Source organism: Dicentrarchus labrax, unplaced genomic scaffold, assembly GCF_905237075.1.
Source record: "Dicentrarchus labrax unplaced genomic scaffold, dlabrax2021, whole genome shotgun sequence".
Lineage (NCBI taxonomy): Eukaryota > Metazoa > Chordata > Actinopteri > Moronidae > Dicentrarchus > Dicentrarchus labrax.
Window position 1 is genome coordinate 227,498 of NW_026136720.1, and position 20,114 is coordinate 247,611.

General features: G+C 39.0%; 1 pseudogene; it reads right to left on the reverse strand.

Annotated features, from left to right (window-relative positions):
* The window catches only part of LOC127353840 (cadherin EGF LAG seven-pass G-type receptor 1-like), a 147,680-nt pseudogene that overhangs the window by 86,892 nt on the left and 40,674 nt on the right, over positions 1 to 20,114 (reverse strand).

The window sequence follows — 20,114 nt, forward strand, 5'->3', positions numbered from 1 at the left end:
GGATGGTGAACGTTGGTGGACAGCCATTTTCAGATCTCTCCAGAGATGCTCAATTGGGTTTAGGTCAGGGCTCTGGCTGGGCCAGTCAAGAATGGTCACAGAGTTGTTCCGAAGCCACTCCTTAGTTATTTTAGCTGTGTGCTTAGGGTTATTGTCTTGTTGGAAGGTGAACCTTCGGCCCAGTCTGAGGTCCTGAGCACTCTGGAAGATGTTTTCTTCCAGGATATCTCTGTACTTGGCCGCATTCATCTTTCCTTCAATTGCAACCAGTCGTCCTGTCCCTGCAGCTGAAAAACATCCACATAGCCTGATGCTGCCACCACCATGTTTCACTGTTGGGATTGTATTGGGCAGGTGATGAGCAGTGCCTGGTTTTCTCCACACATACCACTTAGAATTAATGCCAAAAAGTTCAATCTTGGTCTCATCAGACCAGAGAATCTTATTTCTCATAGTCTGGGAGTCCTTCATGTGTTTTTTGGCAAACTCTGTGGGCTTTCATATGTCTTGCACTGAGGAGAGGCTTCCGTCGGGCCACTCTGCCATAAAGCCCCGACTGGTGCAGGGCTGCAGTGATAGTTGACTTTGTGGAACTTTCTCCCATCTCCCTACTGCATCTCTGGAGCTCAGCCACAGTGATCTTTGGGTTCTTCTTTACCTCTCTCACCAAGGCTCTTCTCCCACGATTGCTCAGTTTGGCTGGACGGCCAGGTCTAGGAAGAGTTCTGGTCATCCCAAACTTCTTCCATTTAAGGATTATGGAGGCCACTGTGCTCTTAGGAACCTTGAGTGCTGCAGAAATTATTTTGTAACCTTGGCCAGATCTGTGCCTTGCCACAATTCTGTCTCTGAGCTCCTTGGGCAGTTCCTTCGACCTCATGATTCTCATTTGCTCTGACATGCACTGTGAGCTGTAAGGTCTTATATAGACAGGTGTGTGCCTTTCCTAATCAAGTCCAATCAGTTTAATTAAACACAGCTAGACTCCAATGAAGGAGCAGGACCATCTCAAGGAGGATCAGAAGAAATGGACAGCATGTGAGTTAAATATGAGTGTCACAGCAAAGGGTCTGAATACTTATGACCATGTGATATTTCAGTTTTTCTTTTTTAATAAATTTGCAAAAATTTCTACATTTCTGTTTTTTTCTGTCAAGATGGGGTGCTGAGTGTACATTAATGAGAAATAAAATGAACTTTTTTGATTTTAGCAAATGGCTGCAATGAAACAAAGAGTGAAAATTTTAAAGGGGTCTGAATACTTTCCGTACCCACTGTAAGTCTGTCACATTGCTAAACCAGAATAAAAACAGTCAGAAAAGCAGCCATAAAATTATTTCTGGTTGATATTAAGTGTATAATAGGCTACTCAGTAACAATACAGGTAACTTGTTGGTGTGATCCATTAAATTTCAATTCAATTCAATTTTATGATCACTGTGGAGCATCTGTAATGCACAGTTTAAAACATTCATGTCCCTTATTTTCTGCATGACTATTTCCAGGCAGACATAAATTATGTGTGTGGTTCTAGAAAGAAACATTAATACAAAAAAATGTGTATCTTGTGTTTACTTAAATGTTATAATGTGTTTTAAACAATGGAGTGTCTTTTTACACCCAGGTGAAAATAGCCTTTGCCCGCGATCTGGCAATTTACACTTGACCCCTCATCCATCCCAATCCTGAAGGTCTTTAGAAGGGTATACATTTCAATAAAATGGGTAAATAACACAGTGTACCTAATTATGTCTGATGAGTGCCTAATCTCTGAACAGAAAGAGGTCTGTTTAGGTTTTAACCAGCCCCATTATTAGTGATAATCTGCCTCCTGCTGTTTATAGCCCTAAATTAAATGTAAATGCTCAAAAAAGGTTCATATTGTTTTCCAAAGACAGGTATTCATTACAAAGGTCTGTATCCTAAACCAGCATTGGGCGATATTAAAATATATTAAATGTGGTTCAACGGTTTTAATTGCACCCTGACTCAAGATCATGCAAATGTAGCACATAGTGATTCATATGCATTTGCTCAGCTATTATTCTTTACACAATACACTATATTTCCAGATACAACAGTAGGCCTATATCTATGTGTATTTGCTGATTATTCTATATACAGTATACATTTAATTTTCATAATTACAGATACCCCCCAATTTAATTTATTTCTAATTTGAGGATAAATGCACTCGATCATCCGTTGGTAGGCTATATGAGTTGCTGGTTGGCCGTTTTTATGGAATAGCCAGAGTAAAACTGCCAACAAACTGATCGATTTTGTCATTTATTCTTGCAGGTGGGTAAATGTCACCGAAGCACCTTTAATGTTATTAGTAGTGTAATCAGTCTGTCTATATTGCTCTGTTCAAATTATTGTGCTTTCTTATATTAGTAACGTAACGTTACGTGTTTTTGTAGGCTACTATTAATGACGGCGCTATAGTGGAAACCGTCATTTAAGCTAGCGTAACTCCAGAAGGATCTACGCATTTATTTTTCTAAATATTATATCACAACTTGTGACAATATATTTGTTAAGGTCCTTAGGGTAGTGGCTTTTGATGGTTAGCGTTGATTTTATTTACTTGTGCCAAATTGTCATTTTATGGGTGTTTATTGATCCGGCGGTTGAGCTAATATGCTACCGTCAGCGTTCACTTGTTGTCATAGCAACTGTAAACATCCTGTGTTAGCGGAAACAGGCAACGTTGAGTGTGATACATTATAGTATGAGATGTGTATTTTGATGTAGGTCTACTAGCATTTATGATTTCTAATATTGTATGTGTACATATAGCCTACGTTTATATAAATTGTATTTTATTGAGATTTCGATATATATGAAAAAGAGAATTATTATTATTATTATTATTTTCATATTATATTTTGTAGTATAGCATACATAAATACATATTGTTTTATTGTGATTCTGATATGAAATATATTATTATTATATTATTTGATCTAATATAATTTTGAGATTGTATTTGGTATTATTTATTTATATTGTTCCAATATATTTATATTGTTATATTGTTGGCCGTTGAAATTGAGTAGCCTGAGTAAAACTGCCACTGAAGACCAACAAACTGATCGATTTTTGTCATTTATTCTTGCACAATCTTTTGGCACAGTAGTGTATACAGTAGACTCTGTATTTATCATATTCAAAGGAATTCATATGTTCAATCAAGATATTTTACATATTCTTAATTTATTATTTTATATATGTTGTTTAGCTATAGCTATATTTCTAATATGTATTATTTGCACACTGGTATATATAAAATAAAATAGCTATTTTTTCCGATTGTCTGCTCGTTCTTAATCTAAAAAAAAGATTTCTAAATTGAAAAAAAAACAAGAAACAGGCTTGACTCAAGAGCTAGAGGTGCAAGTCAGTTGCAGGCTGCGTATGTGCTTGTTAAACTGCAGCCAATCACAACGCTGCTTCCCCTCCCCCACTCATTTGCAGCCACCTGGCCGTGGCTCATGGACATATTAAATGTAGAAAGGTAAGTACTTTAAGTTTTCTGTAAAGGACCCCAAGTGATGTTCACAAGGTTGAAGTTTGCGTTGGTATTGTAACATTATTTATGTTGAGTCTCTTTAAGCTAAACATAATAAACCATTGACGGAGTAATTTAAGTAAGTCATGTTTAAGTAATGTTAATAAAAAAGTCTGTGACCTTGTCTCTGTGAGAGACTGGTCAGGCCCCTTCATATCTTAAAGAGCTCATAGTACCCTATTACCCCTCTAGAACACTACGTTCTCTGAATGCTGGGCTACTTGTGGTTCCTGTAGTCTCTAAAAGTAGAACAGGAGCCAGAGCCTTCAGTTACCAAGCTCCTCTCCTGTGGAACCAGCTTCCAGTTGTGGTTCGGGAGGCAGACACCCTCTCCACATTCAAGAGTAGGCTTAAGACATTCCTATTTGATACAGCTTATAATTAGGGCTGGATCAGGTGAGTCCTGAACCATCCCTTAGTTATGCTGCTATAGGCCTAGACTATCGGGGGATTTCCCATGGTGCACTGAGCTCCTCTCTTCCTCTCTCTTTCTGCACTCATTCATGTTCCATTAATGCATGTTACTAACTTCACTTCTTTCCCGGAGTTCTTGTGCTTTCTCGTCTCGCAGGTTCTCATGGATCCTGGTGGAGCCTCCTGCCATGGTCCTGCTAGATTGCCATTGCCAATACTGTTGTTGCTGTGCACCTGTCTGTCTGTCTGTCTGTCTGTCTGTCTGTCTGTCTCTCTCTCTCTCTCTCTCTCTCTCTCTCACCCCAACTGGTCGAGACGACCACCCACCTAGAGCCGAAGGATCTGGCCTTTTAACAGGCAGTTTTTCCTTGCCCTTGTCGCCCAGTGCTTGCTCATGGTGGTACTGTTGGGTCTCTGTAAATAATGTTATAAAGAGTTCGGTCTAGACCTGCTCTATTTGAAAAGTGTCCTGAGAGAACTTCTGTTATGAATTGGCGCTACACAAATAAAATTGAAATGAATTGAATTGAAGTGCAGTCGCAAAAACCATCAAGCGCTACAACGAAACTGGCTCACATGAGGACCGCCCCAGGAAAGGAAGACCAAGAGTCACCTCTGCTGCTGAGGATAAGTTCATCTGAGTCACCAGCCTCAGAAATCGCAAGTTAACAGCACCTCAGATTAGAGCCCAGATGAATGCCACACAGAGTTCTAGTAGCAGACACATCTCTACATCAACTGTTGAGAGGAGACTGTGCGAATCAGGCCTTTATGGTCAAATAGCTGCTAAAAAACCACTACTAAGGAAAAGCAACAAGCAGAAGAGATTTGTTTGGGCCAAGAAACACAAGGAATGGACATTAGATTTAATGTTTTAAAGAGTTCAGTCTAGACCTGCTCTATTTGAAAAGTGTCCTGAGATAACTTCTGTTATGAATTGGCGCTATACAAATAAAATTGAATTGAATTGAATTGAATTGAACTGAATTGAATTGAATAGACCAGTGGAAATCTGTGCTTTGGTCTGATGAGTCCAAATTTGAGATCTTTGGATCCACCCACCGTGTCTTTGTACGATGCAGAAAAGGTGAGCGGATGGTCTCTACATGCATGGTTCCCACAGTGAAGCATGGAGGAGGAGGTGTGATGGTGTGGGGGTGCTTTGCTGGTGACACTGTTGGGGATTTATTCAAAATTGAAGGCACACTGAACCAGCATGGCTACCACAGCATCCTGCAGCGTCATGCCATCCCATCTGGTTTGTACGGAGCCCCTAAAGGGACATGAAAAAAAAAAAAAAATCTATGAAACGTTTCTAGTGAGCACTAGATAGTATCTAGTGCTCACTAGATAGTATCTAGTGCGCACTAGATAGTATCTTGTGCTCACTAGATACGGATCTAGTGCGCACTAGATAGTATCTTGTGCTCACTAGATACGGATCTAGTGCGCACTAGATAGTATCTTGTGCTCACTAGATACTATCTAGTGCGCACTAGATACGGCTCTCGTGCGGGCATGATGTCTGAGAGACCATCCACTGCATTTCGGTTTGTGTTTCTGTGTGAAAATGACAGTACAGGAGTTAGTTCGACTATATTTTAACCTGGGACTTCATTATAAGGACATTGCTGCTTTACTTGCAAGTCGTCACCGTCATGTTGTGTCTGAAAGACATTTAAAACGAATTTTGAAGTCTTGTAGTTTGTTTCGGCGCAAGGGATACGTCACTTTGGATCACGTAGTTAATTTCATTCATGAACAGTTACAAACATCTGGCCAACTCTGTGGGTATAGGTGGATGTACACAAAATGCAAGGAGAATGGATTACACGTCAAGAAAGAAGAGGTACGCTTAATTCTAAAAGAACTTGACCCGAGGGGTGTTGAACTCAGAGCAAGGAGACGGCTCCATCGCCGAAGCTATTTTGCAAAAGGGCCCAATTATATTTGGCACTTTGACTCTTATGACAAACTGAAGCCATTTGGTATCTGTATCAATGGCTGCATTGACGGGTTTTCCCGGAAAATTATCTGGATGAATGCATTTACTACCGGCAGTGACCCAAAAATCATCGGAGGCTACTACATAGAGGCAGTCCAGAGATTGGGTGGTTGTCCAAGGATTGTCAGAGGCGACCGGGGCACAGAGAATGTTAAAGTCAGAGACTTTCAGCGTTTTCTTCGTCGCAACATTCACGACGGCTCCGGCATTGACAGCTACATTGAAGGGGCAAGCACAGCAAATCAGCGAATAGAGAGTTGGTGGGGCTTCCTCAGAAGGGAATCAATGGAATTCTACATCTCTCTATTTAATGATCTGAAGGACCGTGGCTTGTTCGATGGTGCATATTTGGACAGAAGTCTAATCCAGTTCTGCTTCATGGGAATCATTCAGGTACAAATGTATCATATTGTTATGTAAAACCTAATTTCATCTTAAATTGTGTCCCACAAATGTTTTTTTGTTGTTGTTACATTCTCCAATGAGCAGCTGTCCACCTGTCTTAATCACTGTCATCCATGTGGTGTCCTACAATAATAATTCATAATGAAACGCGAAAATGGCTCTAACAGGGTTTTTTGAGCATGGAGGCGCCACGCACCGGTCTGCCATATCGTCACATTGTGTGTGCCCTCTCAGTGTCAATCATACTACTGATAGATGAGAGAAGGGGCTGATTAATTAGAATATAACATAACTTGTTGTGGGTGGAAACCACCAAAATGGTAGAAAAAGTTGCCTAAAACTAATTTTGTTGCCCAAACTTTATACTTTATTTAATGAGAATAAACACAGTAAAAGCAACTCAGGAAAACGGGCAGCGAGCCAAGCAAACAGCCAACCATTCAATCAATCTGTTAATCATTTAATTGTTTACAGTTAACTGATCGTTAAGGAAATAATCTAATAAAGATAATAAAAATACAGAAAACAGGCCTGACACCGCCACATTATACTATATATTCAATAATCCATCTATTCTGGGGGGTGGGAATGACTGTGTGTGTGATTTGATGTGTGCACAGATTCGGGAGGTGCCGGTTGATAATGGTTTAGCACTGTAAAAGCTGCCTGAATATGTGTTCAGACATCCAGATTGGCAGCAGAGGAGCACATATCCCATAACATACACATAATCAGGCCTAATATGATATCAGCTTGACTAGTGTGTGTGTGTGTGTGTGTGTGTGTGTGTGTGTGTCTGTGTGTGTGTGAGAGAGAGAGCTATATGTCGACTATAAGCCTCCTTGTGTGTGTTTATGTGGTCTGTGTTGCAATGTTGCTGTCCACGGTGCTGAATCGTCCTGAGCGCAGACACGCCACGGCTTCTTCATTATGATTTATTTTAGCTTACTCTGAACTGCCATTTTAATCGAAGATAAACTTCCAAAGAATACTCAAAATATTTCTCTTTATTCAATTAATCCAAAAAGCATTCTTATTCTTTCTGATAGCTTTTCATTCCCTTCAGGCGTCTTCACCGCTCTCAATTTAATATTGATATATGCGATCATGCAAAACACAAAATAAGTACCATGGATAGCGCCACTCAGCCAGCCGTGCCAAAACACTTATAACTTTAGTATTTAATAAAATAATAAATAATAATGGAAAATAATATATAGTGAGCGAACTCTATCAGACGGAGCACGAAATAACAGCAACGGCTGCGAATCCATCTCTCTGCTCTTCGAAATTTTTGTTCTATCTATCTTTGAAATTTTTGTTTATTTTCCTATCATTTCTCCTTACTTCATCAGAAAAGTCAGCATTTAGCATGATTTATTTCAAAACTTTTATAAGGCCCACATGAGAATTACAAATTGCATATCAATTAACTTGTTTTCTTACTTTCTAATATACCGTTATTCCAGGACGAATTAGATGAGACCATCCATGTGTGGGATTCACATGTCATCAGACCATCGAAGAATGACAGGGTACCCAGTGGTCGACCTCGAATCATGTACATGTTCCCAGAACTCTACACAAGTGATGACCGCATTTCCCCAGTGGACAGAGCTGATGTGCAGTTGTGTCAGAGTAACTGCACATTTCGACCAGCAGTGCCATGTGACCCAGACATCTACAACATCTGCAACATTCTGATGGTGGAGTCACAGCTGCATCTTCCAGCTGATGCTTATCAAGCATTTGATTTGTACCTGCATTTGAGGAATGAGATAAGATCCGCTCTCTAATTTGAGATGGAACTACATTTGTATCCATCTAAACTGAACACGTGATCAGACAATTCTTCTGCAGTCCACCATGCTTTATTCACCAAACATTCTCAGTTGTAAAGTTTTCCCAGGAACTCTGTAGAAGCTATATTTGGAATTTTGGATTATTTCTCCTTGGAAAAAGGATTGATCTGTCACTATGTGCACACTGACTGTTACAGACATTAAGAACATTTGCAGCGATATTGTGCACACAGTTTTTCAAGGTACTTGGCAGTTTTGCCTGTCATGGATAACTTTTAGCAGTTCTTGTGTGGATTTAGGCTGTCTCAGTTGTTTCTGTCTCTTGAAGCCTGTGTTTCTTTGAATCAGTCTGGGATTACCTCGGATTTTTCAAATGACAGAGTATTAGCTCTTCTCAGTAATTTGTGCTGGAATTTGAGATTTAAATTTGTTGTACAGCATATAGCAGTATTGTCATAGATGTTTTACTTTGCCTTTACATCAGTCATGAACAGGAAACGAACAAAATCACAACAAAGAAAAACAACATGGCAGGACATGAAAGAGGAATTACATTTTTACAACAATATTGTGCTCTTGACAGTTACTGTCTGTATGTTTACCATATGAGGCTCCAACAAAAACAGCCATGGGTAGCCATTTGAAATGGTACTGTATGTACATCAAACAGGTATTATTTTGTTGAATGCTGAACTTCTTTCTTAATAACAATTGCAGAAAACATGCACATGATAATATGAAAATGAAAAGGGATGTTCACCTATGAGAGCAGACCTTTCTGACTTATCAAAATGATCAAACTTAAACTGTCTTCTGGACTTAAACAAAATGTAAAACTCAGTGTGCTGACAAATATTACAACAAAATCATTAACAATAAGAAAAAAACAAAACCAAAGCAAAAAAATTAAAAAACTGTTTCAGTTTTAATAAAGGTTCAATAAAGCAATGTCATCAGATTATGCATCTGATTTTATCTCCTCTCGTTGTAGAACATTTTTTTCTTAGTTGTAATACATGAATGAACAAATACAGTTTTTTAAATGTAAATCTGTAGATTTGTTTCAGACAAATGCTATAACAATGTCAGTAGAAGAGGAACATTCACTACACAATATCCATTGTAAAGCAATCGCCAGACAGGACATTGTCAAACTCTTGACGAAACTCAGGGTATGAGCTGTAGGTGCATGGTAACTCAAGAACTGCTCCACATGTGTGTGCTACAGGCCTGCGACTTAAACCACACAATCTATTAAAAGTTACTTCGATTGTGTCTGTGCACAGCACAGTGGACCCTGTGCAGAAGCGTAAGAAGATCTCCAGTTTTCTTTGGTCGATGCTTCTCACATACCGTAGCAGGTGGTTAAGAGCTGTCTGCTCTTGTGGATTTAGGCTTTCAGTTGATGGCTTTATCATCTGGGCCACTTTCTTGTTAGTTGGCCGCTTAGATTCGTAAAGCTCCATTATGCTTTCTTTGGTTATGAGTGTTGGCACAGCATTGTGAATACTGGAGTGGAAACAGTCAATTATGAACTTTGGCTCTTGAAGAAGAGCTTTGTGTGCCATTGTTAAAATGGCAGCCCGTACGTTGTCTTTAGAGGGCAGGCAGTGTGAGCCCATTCTTGAGAAGACGTCGAGTAAGTCCTCTTCAACAGTTTCATCAATGTTGCCCTGTAGTGCTTTTTCAAGTGATGCACGCTCATTCTCTGAAAGAAATCTGGAAAATGACATCATCAAGAGTTCTTCATCCACTGAACCAAGTCCTTGACAACAGGCAAGAACAAAAGCTGGTGACAGTCTGATTGGTATGATTTTGTGGTCCAGGTATCCTTTCAACCACACTCTTCCAAGAGCTTGCCATGCCTTCTCAGAATAGTCTGGTCGTAGTCTGGGTACTCGTTCATCTTCCCCCTCACACTGTTCCAAGAAATGTTCCCAGAACGCAGAGTATACCTCTCTTGACACACCATCACTGTCCACAGCTTTCTCATTTGTAAACTCCATTTTTAGATTAGCATTCAGTATTTTTGGTTCCATGAAGATATTAAGGACATCATCAACTATGTTTACTCGTCTTAATTTCACAAGGAGTTCTTTATCAAATGGGTCTGGTGATGCTGGAAGACTGCTTGATGATACAGGTCCATCATTCAGTGTAGAGTGCTGCAAGATTTTTAAAAAAAGTAATTAGGTGTGATTATTGATCGATTAATCAATTGGTGAACAGAAAATGAATCAACGACTTTGACAATCAATATATCAATTAGCATGCAGAAATGAATTATGCTGTGGTTCTAGATTTGCTGCTTTTCTGTCTTATATCACAATACATGGAATATCTTTTGGTTTTGGAATGTTTGGATGAAAAAGTAATCTAAAAACATCAGCTTGGTGTGAGAGAACTTGGGATGAAAATTTGTCACTGTTTTGTACATTTCATAGACAGAATAATGAATAGGGAAAACTCTTTAAAAGAATCAATAATGGCAGTAATATTCTTTTTGCAGCACTGCTAGAAATGACTCAGTTCTACACTATACCTGCATACTGGTGGAGTCTTGATTATCACCATCATCACCACAAACAGGTCCAAAGTTTACTTCAAAGTCCTCAAGAGATGCTTGGATGGCAAGGGCAAGAGGGGAATCCAACTCGTCATTTAACAACTGGTCTGGATCTTGATTTGACACAGGCATTAAACACTCGTCTTCAGATCCATGCCTGCTTGTTGATTGCCGAGTTTGATTGCCAACATCATCGGAAGATGGTGGATGCAGGACCTCTGTGTTGCTCATCTCAGGAGTTGATGGTCTTGATTGACTGATTGGTTCTCCTCTCTGTTGATAATTAAATGAAAAAACAAAACAAACATATAATTATTACCTTATCTTTGTTTTTGCATCATCTGATCAAAGCTGTCATGTGTACTATCACATTCATGTGATTAAAACATCTTGCACCTGAGCAGATTGTTTTGGTATATGCATATTGAGTTAATGTGGCATTGAACTCAAAACCTTTTGCCCACTTCCATCATCTTAGCTGCAGTTAAAATTTGAGATGGATTTACATTTGTTGTTTGCAACAAAATCATGGTCTCTTAAATCCCATCTCTGTGTCCTCACAGACTTCACGAGTTCGCAAGTTTTGGATTTTATCTTTGACTTTATTTTTTGGTTTCAATTTTGTATTTGATATTTTGATTGATACATTTTTGTTTCCATTTTAAAAAGTATTGTTTGAACACTTTGGTACAAATTAATCTCCATACAACACAAGTTCCATACTGTATATCACAAACTGGGTCCATAAAAAAATATGCAATACCGGGGGCTTACTTTTTCATGGTTTTCCTGCATTGAGCCACTGGGTGCTGGATCTAAATCAGTGGAGCTCTCTGGATGATCCCCTCGATGATCAGTTCCAGTCCTCCAGTGATGACATCTCCTGGTTTTGTTCCTCAAGGATTGTCTCTGCATTGTCCTAGTCTATAAAGAAATCAGCAGATCAGCAAATTATAGGCTTATACAGCCATGATTGTCCAACTGTTCAATACAAGTCTTTCTGAACTTATTGTGATTGAACATGCACATAAGTGGAGAGAGAAGTAGAGCAAATATGTTTAGAAAACTGTATTTACATCTCTTGACCTCTTGCAACTCAACTATCACCCCTGATTCAGCAGATAAACATTTTTTTGTTTGCAGGCTTCATGATCCTAATAGATTTGACATTGAGTTAAGACAATAGATTTATCCTCAAAAATCACTGATTCTAGTTGTTGAATTTCATGAGAAGAAAGACAGATAAACTACATGGCTGTAAGACTAAGATTATTTTGGCCAGATCCACAAAAAATTAATTGCGCCTGCTAATTGCACCAGAATTGTGCAGCATTTGCACCCCCAATCTGCCCCGTTTAATGCCGTTTAATTGAATATGCCATATTTAAGAACACAGATTGGTCTATAATGAACATTGCAAAGAGCACAAATGCCCTACATTGCATGTCTTTAATTAGCAGAAGTGTGCACAAATAAAGCTCTCCACAATCACAAACCAACTTTCATGTATTTGTACTATTATAGTATTTTACATCTATAACATAATCTACTGAGATTTTCCTTCATAGTACAGCTATTAATGTGACTCAGGCAAGTTTGATAAATGTTAGATTAATGTCTAAATCATACAATATTGTTGTTCAGGTGTCACTGAATGTATGGATTTCACAAAAACATCAGTACTGATATTCTATTTGTTGCCCACAGCTGGCTGCAGCATCACAAGGCAGCTGAAACTATACGTGCGTCTCCAAACTAACAAAGAGGCTGATGTGTGCGTTTACGCACGGTGCTGAGGTAGCTTCATTAACATGATTGGCCAGGATTTGATGATAGTTAATGTTCTGTGTTTTACTATACATCTCTACCGGTCAGCTGTTACACACTGTTTCCAGGTTTATACAGACTTTATGGATAAATTCTGAGCCTCATCCCATCTGTTATTTTTATTTTAAAATCTGAAATATATGATTGTCCCCGATCAATATTCAGTACCTAGAGTATGTATTGATAACAGAAATGTGGCAGAAGATAAATTACCTTCATTGGCCTCTCATCTGTGGGCTCGAAGTCCGATGATGCATCAGAGAGAAGTATTACGTCTTTAGCCTTGGAGGTTGTGTAGATGCGCAGCATTCGTATCTTAGTCTGCTCGTACAGCTGGCTCACTGTGACTTCAGGGGATACTGCATTGTGACTAAAATCACGAATATCAAACTCGAAGTCTTCCACTGGTCCTTTAGATGAATATCCATTTGGAAAAAACAAGCCCTTGCCCGTCTCCAGCAGTTCACCCATAGTTATTGATTTCTCCACTGACAGGTGCCGTGTTCCACCTCCATTTCTTGTTTTGATCTGGTGATAAGTGCCGTTATCAAAGTGGAGCCATCCCATTTCAATCCGCCGGGTAGCTTTGGCTGCATGTTTATTGCCAACAATGTTGCCAACTGTTTGTCTGTCGGCAGGAGTTTTCCGTTGTTCCCCGAGCCTGTCTCTTACTCTCTGCATGAAAGCGGACTTCACTGTCTCCACTCCTCCTGACTTTTCATTTGTTACAGTTCTTTGACGACAAAATGCTCTGAGTGCAAGTCGGTCCCCATATCTTACGATATACTGTCCTAACTCCTCATCTGTCATAACACCTATGACGTTGATGTCGATCTGTAATAAGCAAGGCAAACGTCAAAAACGTTGGAAAAATTACATTAACATAGCAGGTAGAGAAAGCTAGCAACATTAGGCTACACATGTATTGCTTACTTTATGTCACAAAAGTTAACATTTATCTTTACCTTATCTTTTAGTTGGTTGATGACACTATCAGGTATATTTCGCGTTTTCAGGAAAGAGAATAAGTCCACTTCTGCAGCCATTCTTTGAGGTTAAGATCTTAATGAGCCTAAAGGCATATGCACAGGAAGCACAACTGCCTGTGCTTAATCTAAGGTTTCTCGCGAGATCCGTGGTTTCTCGCGAGATCCGTATCTAGTGAGCACAAGATCCGTATCTAGTGAGCACTAGATACTATCTAGTGCGCACTAGATACTATCTAGTGCGCACTAGATACTATCTAGTGAGCACTAGATACTATCTAGTGCGCACTAGAAACGTTTCATTTTTTTTTTTTTTTTTTCATGTCCCTTTAGGGGCTCCGTAGGTTTGCATTTAGTTGGACCATAATTTATTTTTCAACAGGACAATGACCCCAAACACACCTCCAGGCTGTGTAAGGGCTATTTGACCAAGAAGGAGAGTGATGGAGTGCTGCACCAGATGATCTGGCCTCCACAGTCACCTGACCTAAACCCAATCGAGATGGTTTGGGATGAGATGGACTGCAGAGTGAAGGCAAAAGGGCCAACAAGTGCTCAGCATCTCTGGGAAATCCTCATGAAGCTCATCGAGAGAATGCCAGAGTGTGCAAAGCAGAAATCACAGCAAAGGGTGGCTATTTTGAAGAATCTAAAATATAAAACATGTTTTGAGTTATTTCACACTTTTTTGTTTACTACATAATTCCATATGTGTTCATTCATAGTTTCGATGCCTTCAGTGAGAAACTAATATGTAAATAGTCATGAAAATGAAGAAAAACCATTAAATGAGAAGGTGTGTCCAAACTTTTGACTGGTAGTGTAAATGAGTGTGAAAGTTCCTGTGATTGTACAGGAGTGCAGAGAGGTGTATTAAACTGCGACTCTGCTTCTTGATCCCAACTCTGGGTTGTCATGGTTTAAGACCGCCAACAAACTCGGCCAGGTTCTTAGACATGAGCGCGGCTCCATCCCAAGTTGGATGAATCCCATCTCTCCTACTAAGACCAGGTTTTCCCCAGTGCCAATTATCCATTTAAGTTAAGCAGTCTCTTGTAACACCAACCTCTACCGCATCCCTTACCATAAGCACTTTGAGATTCTTTTATGAAAAGTGCTTTACAAATAAAATGTATTATTATTATCATTATTATAACCATCTCCAATTATCAATTTCTTTAAATTAGGAATTATGAGGTCTAGATTAATATTTTATCTTATTTTCATCTGTTTAACCATTTTAAACTATTCCCTATTAAAACATTGACTGGAACACCGGCCATTACGTTGGTGATATTCCTGGAGCCAGACTATCGGTAGGAGATATCAGTATTCATTCAAGCTAAATATTCTTCATATAACATAAAGATAATCTAAAAATTACATAGTGTTGCTTTAAATGCATTGTATTTCATACGACTAAAAACACCAGGTCAATACATATAACCATCCCATCCCATATCCATGCACCTCTACAACTCCACCTGCATGAGTGTAATAAAATATAGGCCTTATCAGGAGAGCACTATCAATCCTGTCTGCTGTTGGTTTAAATTAGGCTTTAGAAGACATGGACTGTCTCAGTGTGATCTTCAGGATAGTGGCATGCATGCATATTAGTTCATATCTATCTTGTCATTAAATCTCTTTTTGCAACATTAGGTACCTCTGGATATCAAGCCCCATTGGTCCGGACAGGTGATTTTGGACGATCCAGCTACCTAATCACAGAAGAACACCTGAGATTCCTGCTTTCATGTGGATTTGCAATTGCACAAATTGCTGAAATCCTGGATGTATCAGTCAGTACAGTTAAACGGAGATGGAGGTATGAATGACAATTGCAAGGCATACAAACAATATATTTTCCTCTGATTGCAGGGCTAATGTTTTAAATGTTTAAATATTGTGTTCTTTTTTTTTGTCAGTTTATTCACTTGCGGTGCTTGATGGTAATTTTTTTTCCCCAAGGAGTGCATGCTCCTAAATTGAAAAATTAGAGAGAGAGACGAGTGTGTCTTCCTCTGAGATACGTGCTTTAGTTACAAAGACAAAAAGATAACAAATTAAATAAAAAATGTAGCAAAGTTAATGGGAACTACTGAATAATGTTTGGTTATATGCACACATGCTCCTAAATACATTTTACAGTACACTGTTGAGCCCTGACTTGATTTTTTTCTATTTTACTATAAATTCAATTCAATTCAATTCAATTCAATTCAATTCAATTTTATTTGTATAGCGCCAATTCATAACAGAAGTTATCTCAGGACACTTTTCAAATAGAGCAGGTCTAGACCGAACTCTTTAACATTAATTACAGAGACCCAACAGTACCACCATGAGCAAGCACTTGGCGACAAGGGCAAGGAAAAACTGCCTGTTAAAAGGCAGAAACCTAGGACAGATCCTCCGGCTCTAGGTGGGTGGTCGTCTGTCTCGACCAGTTGGGGTGAGAGAGAGAGAGAGAGAGAGAGAGAGAGAGAGAGAGAGAGAGAGCGACAGACAGACAGACAGACAGGTGCACAGCAACAACAGTATTGGCAATGGCAGTCAAGCAGGACCATGGCAGGAGGCTCCACCAGGATCCATGAGAACCTGCGAGACGAGAAAGCACAAGAACTCCGGGGAAGAAGTGGAGTTAGTAACATGCATTAAAGGGACATGAATGAGTGCAGAAAGAGAGAGGAAGAGAGTAGCTCAGTGCACCATGGGAAATCCCCCGATAGTCTAGGCCTATAGCAGCATAACTAAGGGATGGTTCAGGACTCACCTGATCCAGCCCTAACTATAAGCTTTATCAAAGAGGAATGTCTTAAGCCTACTCTTGAATGTGGTGAGGGTGTCTGCCTCCCGAACCACAACTGGAAGCTGGTTCCACAGGAGAGGAGCTTGGTAACTGAAGGCTCTGGCTCCTGTTCTACTTTTAGAGACTATAGGAACCACAAGTAGCCCAGCATTCAGAGAACGTAGTGTTCTAGTGGGGTAATAGGGTACTATGAGCTCTTTAAGATATGAAGGGGCCTGACCATGAAGAGCTTTATAGGTGAGGAGGAGGATTTTAAATTCAATTCTACATTTTATAGGGAGCCAATGCAGAGTAGCTAGTACAGGAGAGATGTGATCTCTTTTTCTAGTTCCTGTCAGTACTCGTGCTGCAGTGTTTTGAATTTATTGGAGCGTTTTAATGGACTTATTGGGGCAACCTGATAATAAAGAGTTGCAGTAATTCAGCCTAGAAGTAACAAATGCATGGATTCATTTTTCTGCGTCCGTCTGTGATAGGATGTGTCTAATTTTTATAATATTACATAAATGAAAGAAGTCAGTCCTAGAGGTTTGCTTTATGTGGGAATTAAATGACAAATCCTGATCAAAGATAACTCCAAGATTCCTGACAGTGGTGCTAGAGGCCAAGGTAATGCCATCTAGAGTAACTATATCTTTAGACAGTGAGTCTCTAAGGTTTTTGGGGCCAAGTACAAGAATATCGTTTAACATCAGAAAATTGCAGGTCATCCAGGATTTTATGTCCTTAAGACATGTTTGTAATTTAGATAATTGATTCATTTCATCGGGCTTGATCATAGATATAACTGCGTATCATCTGCATAACAGTGAAAGTTAACGGAGTGATTCCTAATACTGTTGCCTAAAGGGAGCATATATAAAGTAAATAGTATTGGTCCAAGTACAGAACCTTGTGGAACTCCATGACTAACTGTACTATTTATTGAAGATTCGTTAACATGTACAAACTGAGAACGATCTAATAAGTATGACTTCAACCAGCTTATTGCGGTTCCTTTAATGCCAATTTGATGCTCAAGTCTCTGTAAAAGAATATCATGGTCAATGGTGTCAAATGCAGCACTAAGATCTAATAATACAAGTACAGAGACAAGTCCATTGTCAGAAGCAATCAAAAGGTAATTATTAACTTTAACCAGAGCTGTCTCTGTGCTGTGAATAACTCTAAATCCTGAGTGAAAATCCTCAAATAAACCATTGTTATGTAGAAAGTCACACAACTCTTTGGCGACTACTTTCTCCAGAATCTTAGAGAGGAAGGGGAGGTTAGAAATCGGTCTATAGTTGGCTTAAACCCCTGGGACGAGAGTGGGCTTTAGCTACTTTAAAGGACTGTGGTACATATCCTGATAATAAAGAAAGATTAATCATATCCAGGAAAGAAGTGCCATTTAAGGGTACAACTTCTTTAAGCAGCCTAGTTGGGATTTGGTCCAACAGACAGGTTGATGGCTTCGATGTAGAAATTATTGAAATTAACTGATGAAGATCGATAGCAGAAAAACAGTCTAAATATATATCTGAGTTTACATTAGTTAAAGTTCCTGAACTTGGAGAGCTACTGATAACTGTTGATGGCAGTTGGTGATTAATTTTCTCTCTAATAGTAATAATTTTATTATAAAAGAAGCTCATAAAGTCATTGCTACTTAAGTTTATGGGGATATTTGGCTCAATAGAGCTGTGACTCTCTGTCAGCCTGGCTACAGTGCTGAAGAGGAACCTAGGGTTATTCTTATTTTCTTCTATTAGTGCTGAGTAATAGGCTCCTCTGGCATTACGGAGGGCCTTTCTATAAGTTTTAAGATTATCTTGCCAAATTGAGCGATATTCTGATAATTTGGAAGAGCGCCATTTCCTTTCAGATTTCCTAGCTATTTGCTTTAACTGGCGGGTTTGGTGGTTATACCAAGGTGCTAGTCTCCTATGTTTTAATAATTTCCTTTTTATAGGAGCGATAGAGTCTAATGTTGATCGTAGTGAGCCTGTAGCACTATCAAAAAGATTATCAATTTCGGAGGGACTAAAGCTATTATAGGACTCTGTTATATTCAGACATGGGATTGAATTTAACACTGATGGAATCTCCTCCTTAAATTTAGCTACAGCACTGTCAGATAGACATCTGCTGTAGGAAGTTTTGCCTAATGGCTTATAATCTAATAGTATGAATTCAAAAGTTATTAAATAATGGTCAGATAGGAAAGGATTATGTGGGAAGACTATTAAATGTTCAATATCAAGGACTAAACTTGATAAAAACTCTGAGAATTCAGATATAAAATCAGAGTACGGTCCAGGAGCACGGTACACTATAACAAATAGAACTGGCTGCAGTGTTTTCCAGGATGGGTGAGAAAGACTAAGAACAAGGCTTTCAAATGAATTATAATTTAGTTTAGGTTTAGAGTCCATTAAAACGCTTGAATCTAAATATATTTTACTCATTACAGCGGTTATTTTCCAGCTTAACATTTTAACGTAGACTAGTTCTACCTAAGCACTCAGATTTACTTCCTTCTTTTAGCAACTTTTCGCTATTTTCAAAAGTTTTCACACGCTAGCTTCATTAGCTATGGCTTCTCCCTCTCCCTCTGCTCTGTCCTGCTCAGTGTGCTAGGGAACGCCAACGAGGTCAAAAACACGTGAATTCTAACACGTTAACAACATGTAGACAACATGTAGACAAAACGTTAACAACAGGTAGACAACACGTATATATATATATATATATATATATATATATAAAATAATTTATAATTTAATAATGCAACCCAAATGTTTTATTTCTATAAGCTACACAATAAAGGAAGAAAATGGCAAAGAAATAAGAGAATCCTTAACATGTTAAATAGTGGGTGGAAACAACCCCAGGCTTACAGAAATGGTTTAACCCAACAGTTCAGGAGCCAATGGGAACTTATGACTCTCACCCGTTCAAACTGGACAAGTGGCCAAAGGGCTCATAATCACGTGAAATGAATGCGTCGTTAACGCATCATTAACGCGTAGGCAACACGTTAACAACACGTAGACAACATGTAGACAACACGTTAATGACGCGTGAACAATTAACATGTTGTTAACGTGTTGTCTACATGTATAGAATTCACGTGTTTTTGACCTCGTTGGCATTCCCTAGCACACTTAGCAAGACAGAGGAGAGGGAGAGGGAGAAGCCATAGCAAACTGCTAATGTTAATGAAGCTAGTGTGTGAAAACTTTTGAAAATAGTGAAAAGTTGCTAAAAGAAGGAAGTAAATCCGAGTGCTTAGGTAGAACTAAATGTTAAGCTGGAAAATAACCGCTGTAATGAGTAAAAGATATTTAGATTTAGCGTTCACTGACAGAGCTACAGCACCAAAAACAGTACACAGAGCAGGAAGTAAATCGGAAATGAGTCAGTACGCTTACCGTAGCACGTCACGGAATGACAGGAGTCCACCTTCCACCTGTGATCAATATCTGTATCTGCTGTGGTTGAAAAGTCTCCTGAGATAACGTCTGTTATGAATAGGTGCTATACAAATAAAACTGAACTGAATTGAATTTAAACGGTAAATGGATGGAGTTCCTCTATAGTCTTCTGACCTCTCATAAAGCTTTTTACACTGAGGTCACATTCACTCATTCCTATGCTGATTCACAAAATCAGGAGCAATTTGGGATTCAGTGTCTTTATTATTTATAACTCATTACTTACTTTACTTCCTGTCAACAG